Source organism: Carassius auratus, chromosome 45, assembly GCF_003368295.1.
Source record: "Carassius auratus strain Wakin chromosome 45, ASM336829v1, whole genome shotgun sequence".
Taxonomy (NCBI): Eukaryota; Metazoa; Chordata; class Actinopteri; order Cypriniformes; family Cyprinidae; genus Carassius; species Carassius auratus.
The window spans coordinates 11056047-11071450 of NC_039287.1; positions in this window are offsets into that span (position 1 = coordinate 11056047).

Below are 15404 nucleotides of genomic sequence, written 5' to 3' on the forward strand. Positions count from 1 at the left end.
TCATAATTTGTATTTTATTTTTTCTCAATGATACTATGATCATTATAAAAGCATTAAAATTATATTAATTATAATTATTAAATATATATTTAAGCTCTGGAATATCAAGTATTCACCAATCTTTATTTAAAAATTGCCCCAATATTGAAACTATAACAGCAACATCAACTACTACTACTATTATTATTGTTAGCAAATATGTTATACAAATGGAAATTGATACTCAATATTATTTTGTTTAAAATAAATAAATAAATAAATAACAGCAACAACTACGACAATGAGGGATTTTAAATTTAAGTGAACTTATCACACCATTAGAGTGGTTGGTAAAATGGATAGTCATTGTGAGATTTGCTGAAGATTAATTATGAAATGATATTCCATTTTTTTTTTTTTTAAGATTATGTTTAAGTAAGTGTTAAATGATGGCACATGTATTCTTGGGTTGGTAAGACTTTAACATGTTTTTGAAGTCTTATGCTCACAGATTCTGCAATTATTTGATAAAAAAATACAGTAGAACAGTATTATAGTGAAACATTATTACATTTTTAAATAACTTTTTTATTTAATATTTTTGTGGTGGAAAAGCTGCATTTTCAGCATCATTACTCCAGTCTTCAGTGTCACATGATCCTTCAGAAATCATTCTAACATGCTGATCTGATACTCATCTCATTTCCTATTATCATCAACGCTGAAAACAGTTTTGCAGATTTTTAAAACTGTGATACTGTGCGTGATGTTTAGGATGGGTAAATCTGGAATCAGACGTCACTTAAACAAATCAAAATATAAATGCTAGTGCAAGCAAAAATATTCCTTTTCTTGCTGCTAAAAGCGTAAATGCAACATGCCGCCTGATGCTCAGAAGCAGAAGAGCTAAAAGCTGATGTCCTGCTTACAGAGCTGTTTACCTCAGCTTACAATCACGCACTGTAACAGTCAAACTAGCTTCAATCCATTACAACCTCTTAGACTATATACTTAACAGCTGAGAAACCAGAAGGAATTTAAGAGTGCTGAACACAAATTGCTGTCATTTGCTCTGAAAAGCGCTGAATGCTGAGATGATACTGATAATCTTTCGATATGGGCAAATGTTTAACAGCTGTGATGTGTTGATTATGCCTGTGTGTTTTCTCACTTGTCTGCTTGTATCCATATGCGTCCCTGCATCTTCTGAAGATGCTTCGGCCAGGATGCGGTTTAGCAGAAGATCTCCTTCAGTTAATTAGAGAGTGTTTTAATCAGCATGTGTGCCGCGTTTACGGCGTTGCAGTCTTCTCCAGGCAATTACAGGAGGCCACGAGTGCGTGTTGATAGGTCTATAGGTGTGTGTGTGTGTGTGTGTGCGTGTAGAACCTCCTTTATTCAGTAATAGTGTGATGTGTGCATTGAAATGAACTATGAGATGAAGAGAACAGTAACATCATCAACAAAGGGATGGTGAGGGCCCGGTACACCTCTCTGAATTCATTAAGCAAGAAAGTCTGTCAGAGTAACTCCGGAAATTTTTTTATAAAGCCTGTTCGCCTCTGATGCAGATGGTAAAATGTGTTGCTAGGAGAGGACAGGATTTGCTTAAAAGCATTCTGCATCACTCTAATTTAAAAGGTGACTGTGAAACTTGTGTCGCTGTAAATCTTTGGATGGTTGGAAAAAACACACATGAATAAATGACAGTTTTTACATTTCAAATCATTGGCTGGATTTTCTTAAGGCATAGCTCTGATAAGGAATATTATAATATAACTTAGACTCAGTCTACAGCATTTGTGGCATTATGTTGATTGACACAAAAATAATCATGTTCTTTCAAAATACATAGTAAAATACATAGTAAAATATAGTATACTGGTATACTAGATTTTGTTAATATTTTAAATTATTATTTTTTTTTCTTCAGTTTTCTCTCTAATTTTGTTCACAGTAATCTGTGTGTTTGTGGATTTTACTAAACATATATATATATATATATATATATATATATAATAAAATAAGTTTAAGTGTTTTGTTTATGAACATGTCTATTTATTTACTAATCTTGGCATCACACTAACGTGGAAAACAATTAAAATCTTATTACTTACAAAATAGATAAATTACTTATAGATTATAGAATAATTTATTATATCTGGTTATCCCTAAATTGCAAACAAGTTATTTAGAAATTATATCTATTGAATCTTAGATATCTATAAATGCATCAAATGATTCGCTGATTAACCATTAACAGTAAATTTACAGTAAATAACAGACAAATGTATTAACTGAATAAGAAGACATGTAAATGAAAAGTTTGATAATAATAGATTTCTGAAAGGCAGTTACTGTGAATGAAACTTATTTAGATGCAACATTTATTCTGTATAGTGAAAAGGATACTTTGTGATTGTGTGTATTGTACTAAGACAATTGAAAATATGCCGAAATGCTGAAACAGTTGATGGTGACAATAGTTCCAAAGCAAAAAAAAAAAAAAAAAAAAAAAAAAAAAAAATGGTTAGAAATATAAAATAAAAGACTGTTCACTGTTTACTGATGTAAAAATATCACTACCCATAAAAGCAATATTAACAAATAAAATAAAACTGTCACATGAAACAAAAGACAGTGCAAAGTAAAAATTTAAAAACAAAACAATTATACAAATCAATACAACTGATACACGGTTAAATTCTAACAGGCATATCTATTGGATGTTGTTGTTTTATGTAATGTAATCTCTCTCATTCAACAAATTTTTAGGCCAGATTTGAGATTTTTCTCTCTCCTTCCTTCTCTTCCCCTCTCACTGCATATGTGTGTTCTCCCACTGAATGTATGTGAACTGGCGTCTGGATGCATTATATTTCTTGTCTGGGTCTACACTGAAATTTGGTTGGTGAATTTTCCAAGAACACTTCATTGTTTCCATTGTGAAAAGGAGAGGGGAAATATTCAGAAGGAAATGGATAGAGAAAGAGAGAGTTGTCTCTTCTGTGAGAAAGAGGAAGAAAGTAAGTGAATGGGCCACAATATTCCCTTTCTTAGAGAAGTCTTCCCTATAAATTACTCTAACTTTACAACAGCAGATTCAGCACATATTTCTCTTCAATTGCTCTGTGAGAGCCGGGTTTTATTGTTTGGAATAGCAGGGTATTAGACCGGCAATGTGTAGCAACTAATATAAAAACAGAGGGCCACTGCCACACACATAAAACACAAATAAGAGAGACGCCTTCATTTCAGACTGCATGGCTGCAGATGCACACTCATTTCAGACTGCAAACCAGCCACCGTGAAAGGCTGTTTAGTTTAAGATAAATCAATTGTCCAAAAACAATCTAATCATGATTTACATTAGTTGGAACAAAGGGAAACATTATACAGTAAGATGACATTTTGAAATGAAAATAACCCTATATTGTTATTGTGAACAATTTATTCATGTTCATGTTTCATCTCTTTTAGTCCATGTCACAAAACAGAATAAAAAAAATAAATAATAATAAAATAACTGTCTCTATTTCCCTTTTCATTGACTTGAAAAGCAAATGGGTCGTGCTCATTCAAACTCCTTTCCTGTGGAGAACAAAAGGAATTACTGTCAAAATATTAAAGCTGCTATTTTAAATAAAACAAAAATGTTATCAGTGGCTGTGAAGTTGGAATTGTATATGGTTTATTTAAAAATGAATTCTGTATATATTAAACTATATGTAGAACATTTTTTCTTCTCTTATTTTCCAGTACAAGTATCTAAACATTCTTAAATTAAGATACATTTACTTAGCAAGACACATAAGACATGAAGAAAATACAATCTATCAAAACTGAATCACTTTAAGCTTAGAACTACTGTCAGTGGGATAAGAAAAATAAAGGTTTTCTTACTGCATTGGCAGATGTTTATTAATGTTTAAAGCATAAACCTAATTTTTTCATTTTGCTTCTTAAGTAAATGTATTTTTATTTCTTAATGTTTAGCTATTTGTACTGGAAAACACGAAAACATATTGCGATTTAGATGTATTTATTTATTTATTTATTTTCGCAGTACTTAGATTTGATATATTTTATGAAAATTGTTATCCTGTTTGTTGACCTATTTTAAGAAATTAGTCTTACAAACAATACAATACATTGAAATGAAGTGGGATTAAATGAAATAATTATATAAAATGACATGTTAATAAAATATTAAGTAAAAACTGTGAGTATCAGTATAGGCAGTGCTCTCAAGCACTCTTCTTAAAACTATAATTACAACCAGGTCTGTGACTAGTGCCCACTCCAAAAAATGCCATAACTCGATGCTCGAGATGTGACCCTAAACACCCCCACCAGTCACTACACATTTTGCAACACTAAGCAACAGATTTTGTTGTGCCAGTCTGTAAATCTGTAGGATCCCTGTACAATAACACACACATTTTTCACACATCCTTCAGGGCCTCAGAGATTGCCGCTTTGTCTAACAAACTTCCACCTCATTATTTATTTTTATAATCCTGTCAGAATGCATAACATCTCCCTCAGAAGGAGCCCAAGAACTATAAACAGTCCCTTGGGCATGAGAACCAAAAGTGTGACAAGGCTCTCTCAACTCCCCGCTCTGCTCGTTGCTGTTGGTTACACCGTTCCCCGCCGCGCTCCGCGTGTGTGTTCCTGTGATGGTGGAAGGAGGAGGAGGGGGAACCCACCATGAACATGTGTTTGTATACAGGAGGGTGTGTGTGTGTGTGTGTGTTGTGCAGGACATGTCTTACATGTGTGCACTGAGGGACCCAATTGATAAAAGAGACTTTTATCACAAATAAATATAATTCCTCGTCTTTTTACTGCACCTTGTTTCTCTTGCTTACACACACTTTCTGTAAACACACTCAAAAATTGAGTCATAAACAGTTTTCAATGCTCGCTTAATCACCCTTCTGTGGTTTTCCTATCTCTCTCTCTCTCGCTCTCTCTCTCTCACCCTCTCTCTCTCTCTCTCTCTCTCTTGCTCTCTTTCTCTCTCACACACACACACAAGATCAGAGATGGCTGGGAATTTATATTCAATGGGGACTTAGCATTTCCTTTCTCAAAGGAAACAATTCATCAACGACATCACCACTGAATTTATCGTCTCTATAGGATATAAACTTTTATCACCAGTTTACTTCAGATCTATACATAATCCTTGATGCCTTATAATGACTTATAACAAACATTGTAATGCATTGTATCTTTTCATAAATGACAGTAAGCTCAGTCTCTTATGGTGATCAACGGTACATTAATTTTATAAAAACACAGTAAATACAGTAATATTGTGAAATATTAGTACCCTTTAAAATAAAAAAAATATTCTTATTTTAGTATATTTTAAAATGTAATTTATTCCAGTGATGGCAAAACTCCTTTACTCCACTCCTCAGTTTCACACGATCCTTCAGAAATCACGCTAATATGGTGAATGAACAGTTTTTTTTTTTTTTTTTTTTTTAATCTTTGATTATTAGAATTATTCTTAAAATGGAGCATTACACTAAAAAAAAAAATAAAAAAATAAATAAATAAATAAAAAAAAAAATATATATATATATATTGTAACATTACAGAAGTCTTTACTGTCACTTTTAATCTATGCATAATGCATTCCTTGCTGAAAAAAAGTATTAAAGTATTAAAAAAAGAAAACAAAAGAAAAACTATGGCACCCAACCTTTTTTTATTTAAACATTTAAACTTTTATTAAACCAAGTTAAAATGTATACTTTTTACAACTATCATTTAATATCACTTTCACTTTTAAAATGCAATTACTTATTGACATTAATTGATGACATTGACATTAAATATGGTGTATTATTGCAATCATTCAGCTACCCTGAAGTGAAGTGTTTGAATTTCATCTTTCTTCTGTAATACTGAGATGATCAAACTCTTGTACGTAGAATCTTGCCTAGATGAGAGCTGTCTGTTCATGAAGAGTCTCAAATCCCTTAAGCCTGATCCTAAATCAGTTTCAACAGTGTGGAAGCAGCTCATCTGATCCCAGATCTGCATCATCCTTAGATAACCGCTTCCAACCTGCTCTACTAAATCCCTGACCCCAGATAAGACGGGTCGGACTGAGTCTGGACTGGTTAAAATCAGGTATTCACAGCTTATGCTCCCGTCTGCACTCCTAACAGCAATATCTTGTCCCCGCAAGGAGCAGATGCATTACATTAATCAATGTTAATGAAAGCTAGCTCTAGTTGTGAGCGTCTGCGTGCGTGCACGTACTGTATGCATGAGGGAAAGCGAGTGCGAGAAAGCCCTTAGTGAACATGTGATTGCTTGTGAATGCTTGAGTGTGTGTGTGTCCGTAAGCAGCTGTTGTCTCATTGCTATGCAGTTGGCATCGACCTCACTAAAATAGGAAGCAATTACATTGTGAACCTGCAGTTAAAGTTTGAGTGGCAGCTGATGTTTAATGCATGTGAGACAGAGCTGCGGGGTTACAACCGTGCACTCGGGATCCTGCGGTTCTCCTGCAGGACAATAACCCAGCAGCCCCGATCGGCCACACGCTCCCAGCCGGATCCAAACAATTCAGCTTAGATGATCCGCTGTGGCACGTTTCCTGCATTGTTACCACTGAAGAGCTGCAACATCTTAAAACCTGTAAAGCCAACTGTATCATATTTGATACACCATATTCTAAGGCCTACAAATTATCAACATCATTAAAACTTTGCTGAAAAACTTGTATATGATCTACAATATGCCTCTGTCGATTTATTAAAAGTTTACAGTGGAAATCAAAAATAGAGAACAATCTATAAATACTTGCTTTTTTTGGGGGAAATATTGTAAAACTGCGATCAAAATTAGAGAACAGTAACCACTGTGGCACAAAAGTTAGAAGGAATTGCGACCGGAATATATCACTAGTATCCCCACATTGTGCTGGTGTGATCTTGGTCCACTCTCTTCTTCCACTCTCTTCCATAGTTTGGTAACTGTATTGGGTTTCTTAGCCAGAGCTTTGTCGCCAAGGATTTTCCAGAGATTTTCCAATTCATTACTTCAATTTTCTTACAAGGAACTGCTTTACCTATTTTGCATCGTCTTGCATGAAAATTGCAGGCTGATTGGGAAATGAATGCAGGAAGGTACTGCATGGTGCAGAAGGAGTTTTGTTACCTAATAACCCTGGTGACAACTGATATTTGGATGCATTTTATGCAAGTAGTCTGCCATACTGTTATAAAACTCACTGGTCACACTTTATTTTAAGGTCCAGTTCTCACTATTAATTAACAATTGACTTTTGAATTTTGCCTCAATAAATTCCTGATTACTGTTTAGAAAGGTAGTTGTTACGTTTAGGTATTGGGTAGGATCAAGGATGTGGAACAGGGTCATGCAGAATATGTGATTTATAAGTACAAAATAATAGCTAATATGCTAGTAATGTGCATGCTAATAAGGAGCTAGTTAATAGTGAGAACTGGTCACTGTACTAAAGTGTTACCAATACTCTTTAACGTACATTACAATCTATAACATTAATTTATTTTCTAACATATAAATATCAACAAATGCACCAAAATGCTAAATGTTTTATTTTTTTCATACCTTGAGTGTAAACTTCTTATTCTAACTCTAGTATACATGCCATAAAAACCCAATATAGCAGATATGATACTCATATATACAGTATATATATATATATATATATATATATATATATATATATATATATATATATATATATATATATATATATATATATATATATATATATATATATATATGTATGTATGTATATATATATATATGCACACACACACACACACACACACATATATACATATCTGAGAAAAAAAATCCAAAACATTATATTTTTTTTACTTTTATTTCACATGTGAGACTACAGGGTTAATAACAATATGAAGCTGTCTAAAGACGGCTACGCATGCAGCGACCAGATGCTGCAGCCAAGAGTAATATTAAATAATGAACTGTTATAGAGAATAGAAAACCATGTAGTACATCCGGAAAAGCCATTTGCTTGCTTGCCTCACGCATGAGTGAGCTGCTGTTTCCCACCAGCCCTTTAAGTGTGCGTTTCTATCTTCTAGTATTCTGTAAAGATATGTGTAGCTCTCTTTAACTGTTATAAACAGAAGGGCAGAGGGAGGACAGGTTAAAAGCTTGTTTTTAGGTAAACAAATCCTTTCAGATAGGAGTTCATCAGAGGACACACGCTTGCTAAAAATGATTTTTATATAAAATCTACAGTTCAAGCTCTAAAATCTAAGGAAGTCACACACCTGTGACTGCACACCAGTTGAATTCTACAGTATATTAATGTGCCAAGTTAGGCTAATGAACTATATTAGAGCTGGGCGGTATGATGGGTTAATAGCGCGTGGCGGTGAAATGTGCCACACGGATTTTGCTGTGTCATTTATATATATAAGAAGTATTGAACAAGTAATACAAAATTACAGAGCATAACATGTTTCAAATGACTGGATGTTGACTGGATCACTAGAATAACTGTAAGCTCTTTTGGTGGGCAGCAGTCATGTTTGGTTCAAACAGGAAGACAGCATGGCATTCTGAAACCCGGAAACCGGAAAGTGTCGAGGCTCATATTATGATGACAGACAGGCATTATTATTATTTCAGTCGGAGATATACTCTTCCATATTCTTCGTGTGACAGCCCATCATAACGCTGACGGACTATCTCTGCCCTCAAACAGAGGATGATCTGCTGGAACCATGGAAACCAGATGAGTGAGTGATTTGACGAGTGAAATAAATGGGCCTCTCCCGGAACCAATGAAGCGTGAAAAAAAAAAAAAGAAGAGCGTTTCGGGGCAACGACCATGTGTAAATGCACTTCTAACTTCTTTTAAAGAAGGTTTTGAAAAATGAATCATACCTAAGCTTCATTGTCACTCCAAGAAAGGATTCATTGTCATGTTGTAAGGGATTTCGGAAAGTCTGCATTTTCTGCAGGACTAATCTGTATTTGTGAGGATTTATGGCACTTAAGAATTTTTCTTTTCTAAGTCAGAAAAGCTCATTTTTGAGGCTTTACGTGAGGGGTGTGCTCAGGATATCCACTCTATTGTATAGGTAATAGGTTAATAATTAATGTTTGATATAATAATTGAATGTGATCTATTCCCAGCTGTGCTGTCTTAAACAGAATGGTATAATTACCAGCCAGAGAGCCTTGGGCCAGCTCGTGCTTATTTAGAGTGAAGCCGTTCTGTTTGCATGTACAAGTGAAGATTAGGCCAATGCGTGTATCCAGCTTTTTCCCAGCACTGTTGGCGAGAACATGTTTATTTAGTTAAAATTAGTCATAAGTCGAGAATATTCATGTTAAAATGAAAGAAATGTAAAGCGAGAGAGAGCATTCTTTTGGTGAACTAGATTTCTGAGCCCACGTTCCCGTCTTTGGTTTTCTTCCAGATGTGGAGGATTTGTTCAGATCATGGGAATGACATGACCAGAGGGTGATTCTAGACTGTTTCAAGCGCTCCTCTACAGATTTTTAAGTCGAACGATGGAAAAAACAGGGCTTCATCATTTATTCCGTGCCTCTTTGGATAGGACGCATGTTCTGTTATTTGCCAAAAGCAATTACGTGCTCAGAGTAAATTCCTATGAGAAGCACATTTAAGAGGAGTACACAGCGTGTTACTATAAAATGTCTTCTTCTTCTTCTTCTCCTTCTTCATTCTTCTTTTCTTTGTATCTTATTCCACTTTTTTTCAACCTCACTTGATGATCTCTGTGCCAACAGTTTCTAACCACATCATATGCAAAAGCAATTAATATTTCATATTCAATGGCATAAGCTGCAGTACTGTAGGATCAACCTAAAATCGATTTTTGCACATTCTTGATCTCAATCACTTCGCTCAAACACTTCCACCTGGAAGTCGGATAAAGATCTGGGTCCATTGGGGCTGAATACTGCGGGAGAAGAGTGAATGTGTTTAGAGAGTGTCTGACTGTGTGACTTTCAGCTGTCCACTCAGACACCATTTCAAGAAGGCAGAAATGTAAACAAAGCTAAACACCTCTAAATCACTACATCTTAATGGACTTTCTGAGCTCAGATGGTCTAGTGTGCATGTGGGTTTGCACAATCAAACAGTCTAAAGGAGGGGATGATTTGGGATACAGACACACTCAGAGTTAAGTGGTAATTGGAAGGACTAACTGATAGTGTTGGGCAAGATATTTAATAGAATGTTTCTAGCAAAGTGACGTTATAGGTTAGAGGAACGTCAGTGGAAGGAGAGGGAAATGTTGTGCAAATCTAAACAAAATGGTTTACAGTAGTTATGTAAAGACATGTTCCCTTTCGATACTTCACTCATACTGCGTATGGGGAAAAGCTCCTTTTTTCCTAGATACTGAAGCCTTTTTTCAATAACGCAGTGCAACTGCACTGCCATTGGTTTAACCTGTAAACTTTTTTAAACCCAAAGACAGTGCTGCGTAGTTGCGCGAGCCTGTGACGGTGCAGCGCACCAAAGCCCGCCAGAATGGGCAGGGCAAATGGCTATATAAGCAGGCAATCGCCTGAGGAAATCAGATCTTACTCCTTCAGCGACGACTTCACTTCGCTGGATCTTTGCTGAACGCCTTCGCCTGGAACGAGCTCTCGCCGTCGAAGAGGCACCGCAGTGGACCAGCTGAGACCGCCGATCGCCTGCAGCGCCGCGTGCTCGCAGACAGCCGCTCTTAGCGCCGATCTCGGGCCGCCCGCTTCCCGCTTCCGGCCCCTTCTCAGCGATCTCCTGCCGCCATCCGGTGATAACAAAAGAGCTTTTTCCAGCGGTTTTCACCGCTCTAAAAGAGCGTTTCTAACGCCGTTTCTAACGCCGTTTTAACGGCGGCGGCCATGCCGCGCCACAGCTCTGGCACGTGCAGAGCCCCTTTGCATGATGACGACGGCAATGGTGAGTGTGTTTTCTGCCTGGGAAAACCCCACGCTGAGGCTGCACTCAATGAGACTTCATTCTGCTTTTTTGAGAGCATGAGTCTCGCCTCTCTGCGCTCGCACATTGCTTTCTTTAATGAAAGCGATCCCGCCCCTCACGCCCCCCGTTTTTTTCCTCCTGCGAGCCATCCAGGAAAAGACAGCGGGGAAGAGGGGCTCAGCGTCCTGATTTGGGTGAGCTCACACCGGCTCAGCACACGCGTGCTTCACCCTCTCCAATGAAAGAGCCGTCCCCTGTCCTCTTCTCACACCCAGAGCAGCGTCCCTCGGCTGAAGCAAGCGACCTTGTCTCTTTTGGCGGATCGGAGGACAGGCCGCTTGACGACTCCATGTCACTCGCGGCTTCTGAAACGGAGGACTGGGCCGGTGATTCTGACTCCGCCCACTTGCCGTCACTGGAGCCCATCGACGCCAGAGCTGGGATGGATGCCGAACTTCTCCGCATCCTCTCCAAAGCTGTTGAGGAACTCCTTCTGGAGTGGGCCCCCCCCCCGAAGAGCTGACACGCAGCAGGCTGGACGAGTGGTACCTGCCAGGATGCCGCCAGGCCCCCCACCAGCGCTCTGCACCATTCTTCCCTGAGGTTCATGATGAGCTGACAAAGTCGTGGCGCGCCACCTACTCGGCCCGCCTACGCACTTCCTCTGCAGCTCTCAGCTCAGTAGATGGCTCTCAGGAGAAGGGCTATGAGCAATTGCTGCCCCTGGACGAGGCCGTGGTTGCTCACCTCTGTCCTCTGCGGCTGTGGGGTGGAAAAACAAGAGAGCCCTTCCTTCCAAGCCCTGCAGGACGACCTCTGCCATGGCTGGCAGAGCCTACACTTCTGCGGGCCAAGCCGCTTCAGCACTACAAATCATGGCCATATTGCAAGTGTTCCAGGCAAAGCTTCTCCGTTCCCTGTATGAGTCTAGCCCTAGTGAACCTGCTTTTCACAACCTCCGCAGCGCCACAGACTTGGCTCTGCGCGCCACGAAAGCCACGGCCCAGGCCATCGGACGATCCATGGCCAACCTAGTTGTGCTGGAACGCCACCTCTGGCTCAACCTAACAGAGATTAAGGAAAGCGACAAAGTGGCCTTTCTCAATGCCCCAGTCTCTCCATCCTATCTCTTCGGGCCAGCCGTAGAAGGGTTTACAGAGCACTTCACTGCAGCACAGAAGTCGTCCCAAGCCATGCGACACTTCCGCCCAAGCGCTCCACCTCTGCCCCGAGTCGCCCCAGGACTGCGCCGACTCAGCACCAGAGCAAACCTGTCCCTTCTACCCCCAAGGCGGCGCCCCTTAAGGAGCAGCACCCAGCTTGCCCCACTAGGCACGCTAAACTGCCTAGACGTTAGGGCCCCCAGCAAAGGGTTGTGATGGACCCGACGCCCTCTAAATCCTCCTGATCATTGGGGAAGAAAGAGGAAGAGGCAAAGTCCCGCAACAGCCGGACCACCCCAGAAGCTCTCTCGCCTGCCTGCTATGCGACCTGGGCCCAACGTTGTTGCGTCCACGCAAAGTGCCATTTTTATGGTGAACACAATAAATATTTCACATTTTCAAAAAGAGAGCAGTTTTCCTCTTCCACACTCGTCAGTGTTCAGGCCCCTAATCAGCGGCCTGCCATACGACACTATCCAGCCTCTTGTCATGTGGGCCGAGGCCTGGCAGGCCATCCCCGGAGTGTCCAAGTGGGTGTTGAGGATAATAAAACACGGCTACTCACTGCAGTTCGCCCGAAGACCCCCGCGTTTTCGCGGGGTGATTCCCACCTTGGTAGAGCCAAACGATGCTCAGGTCCTCCGCACCGAAGTGATGATGCTGTTAAGGAAGGGAGCCATAGAGATAGTTCCTCCCTCAGAAAGTGGATTGGGGTTCTACAGCCGTTATTTCCTTGTCCCCAAGAAAGATGGTGGTCTCAGACCAATCTTAGACCTCAGACACCTGAACCTCTCCCTCATGAAACGGAAGTTCAGGATGTTGATATTGAAGCAGATCCTCACGCAGATTTGCCCTGAGGACTGGTTCTTCCCGCTGGACCTGAAAGATGCTTACTTTCACATCCAGATAGCCCCCCATCACAGACGATTCTTGAGATTCGCGTTCAAGGGTGTGGCTTACCAATATACAGTCCTTCCCTTTGGGCTGTCTCTAGTTCCCCGCACTTTCACAAAGTGCATGAACGAGGCGCTTTCCCCTCTGAAACAGATGGGAATCTGCATTCTGGCTTATTCTAGCCCAGTCACGAACCGCTAGACCACAACAGATCCGTGCTCCTGAGCCACTTAGAGTGCCTAGGACTCAGGGTCAATTTCGCCAACAGCTCACTGCTCCCCAGCCAACTTATTACGTTCCTGGGAGCAGTTTTCAACTCAGTCAATATGAGGGTGGTCATATCACCAGAGCACACTCTGGTACTTCAGCAGCTCACGGCCTCTGTCAGGAACAAAGCCTGTTTCCCTCTGAAGTTTTTTCAGAGGATGCTAGGGCTGATGGCTTCCGCCTCCCCAGTTTTACAGCTCGGCCTCCTACGAATGCAGCCCCTGCAATACTGGCTGAAACTCCGGGTCCCACCTCATGCTTGGTGGCACGGCCGCTTACACATCAGGGTCAACCAGGCCTGTCTAGCAGCCCTGGATCCTTGGATGAACCCTGTTCCCTGGTTCAGTCGTGGAGTACCCCTACAGGCAGTTTCCAGAAGGATGCTGCTCTCAACAGATGCATCCAACCTGGGTTGGGGTGCTCTGTGCGAGGGCAGACCAGCCTTCGGCTCGTGGTCACACGAGGAAAGCCATCTCCATATCAACTGCCTCGAGATGCTGGCAGTGGAATGACCCCTTCAATCCTTTCAGGCGATCCTGGAAGGGCGCCACATCCTAGTCCAGTCGGACAGTATGTCAGTGGTGTCCTACATAAATCAACAAGGCGTCCTTTCATCCAGCCGCCTCTGCGCACTGGCAAAGTGCCTCTTGGAATGGGCATTACCCAGGTTGCGATCGCTCAAGGCGACACACATACCTGGCAAGATGAATCTGGGAGCAGACATGCTTTTGCGGAGCAATGTCCCCCGGACGAGTGGATGCTCCATCCCCAGACGGTTCTCAAAATCTGGGAGATTTTCGGGAAGGCAGAGGTTGACCACTTCGCCTCAGAAAGCAACTCTCATTGCCCAACTTATTTTCAAAGGAAACAGATGAGCATGCCCACAACTGGCCCAGCCTCCTCCTTTATGCTTTTCCCCTGATCGCTCTGATCCCTCAGGTCATCAGACGAGTCAGGGAAGATGGGCACAGAGTCCTCCTTGTGGCCCCACTCTGGAGGAGCCAGGTTTGGTCCTCGGAGCTATTCAGGCTTTCCATGAAAGCCCCATGGCCGATCCCTCTGAGGCGGGACCTCCTCTCTCAGGCGAACAGGACAATCTGGCATCCACAACCAGAACTCTGGGCTCTGCATGTATGGTCCCTCGGTGGGAGCCTCTGAGCCTCCCCGTGGACGTGCTACACACCATTGCTCATGCAAGAGCCCCATCTACAAGATGCCTCTACGCCCAGAAATGGTCAGTCTTCGTTGACTGGTGCTTAGCACAAAACAAAGACCCTGTTGAGTGTGACGTATCTCTGATACTGTCATTTCTCCAAGAGCGTCTATACAAGGGGTCTCACCCCTTCCACGCTCAAGGTTTACGTAGCAGCCATCGCAGCATTTCATGCTCCTTTTGCTGGCCAATCAGTGGGTTGAAACAGCCTCATTGTACGTTTCCTGAGAGGTGCTAGGCGGTTGAAGCCCCCACGTCCTCTCACCGTTCCTACTTGGGACCTTCACACCGTCCTTGGAGCACTCAAAGGACCTCCCTTTGAACCGCTGCAGTCAGCTGACCTTCGGCCCCTAACGCTCAAACTGCTATGCTACTTGCTCTAGCATCGGTCAAGCGTGTTGGCGATTTGCAGGCCTTCTCGGTAAGCCCTGCATGCCTTGAGTTTGGGCCCAATGACTTGAAGGTCATTTTAAAACCCAGGCATGGCTACGTCCCTAAAGTGCTCTCAACACCATTCAGAGTACAGGTAATTTCCCTCTCAGCTCTGCCTCCATTTTCAGGTGAGCAAGAGCTGGATTTACTCTGCCCAGTGAGGGCTTTGAGGATATACATTCAGCAGTCACAGCCGTTCAGGCAGTCTGACCAGCTTTTTGTCTGCTTTGGTGGCCGCACCAATGGGTATCCAGTCCCAAAGCAACGCCTCTCGCATTGGATAGTTGAAGCTATTGCTCTATGTTACTCCTCTATGGGCCTTGAGTGCCCCATAGGAGTAAGAGCCCACTCTACTAGAGGGATGGCCTCTTCATAGGCCTGGTCTAGTGGTGTCTCTATCAAGGACATCTGTGATGCGGCCGGCTGGTCCTCGCCGTCCACTTTTGTCAGATTC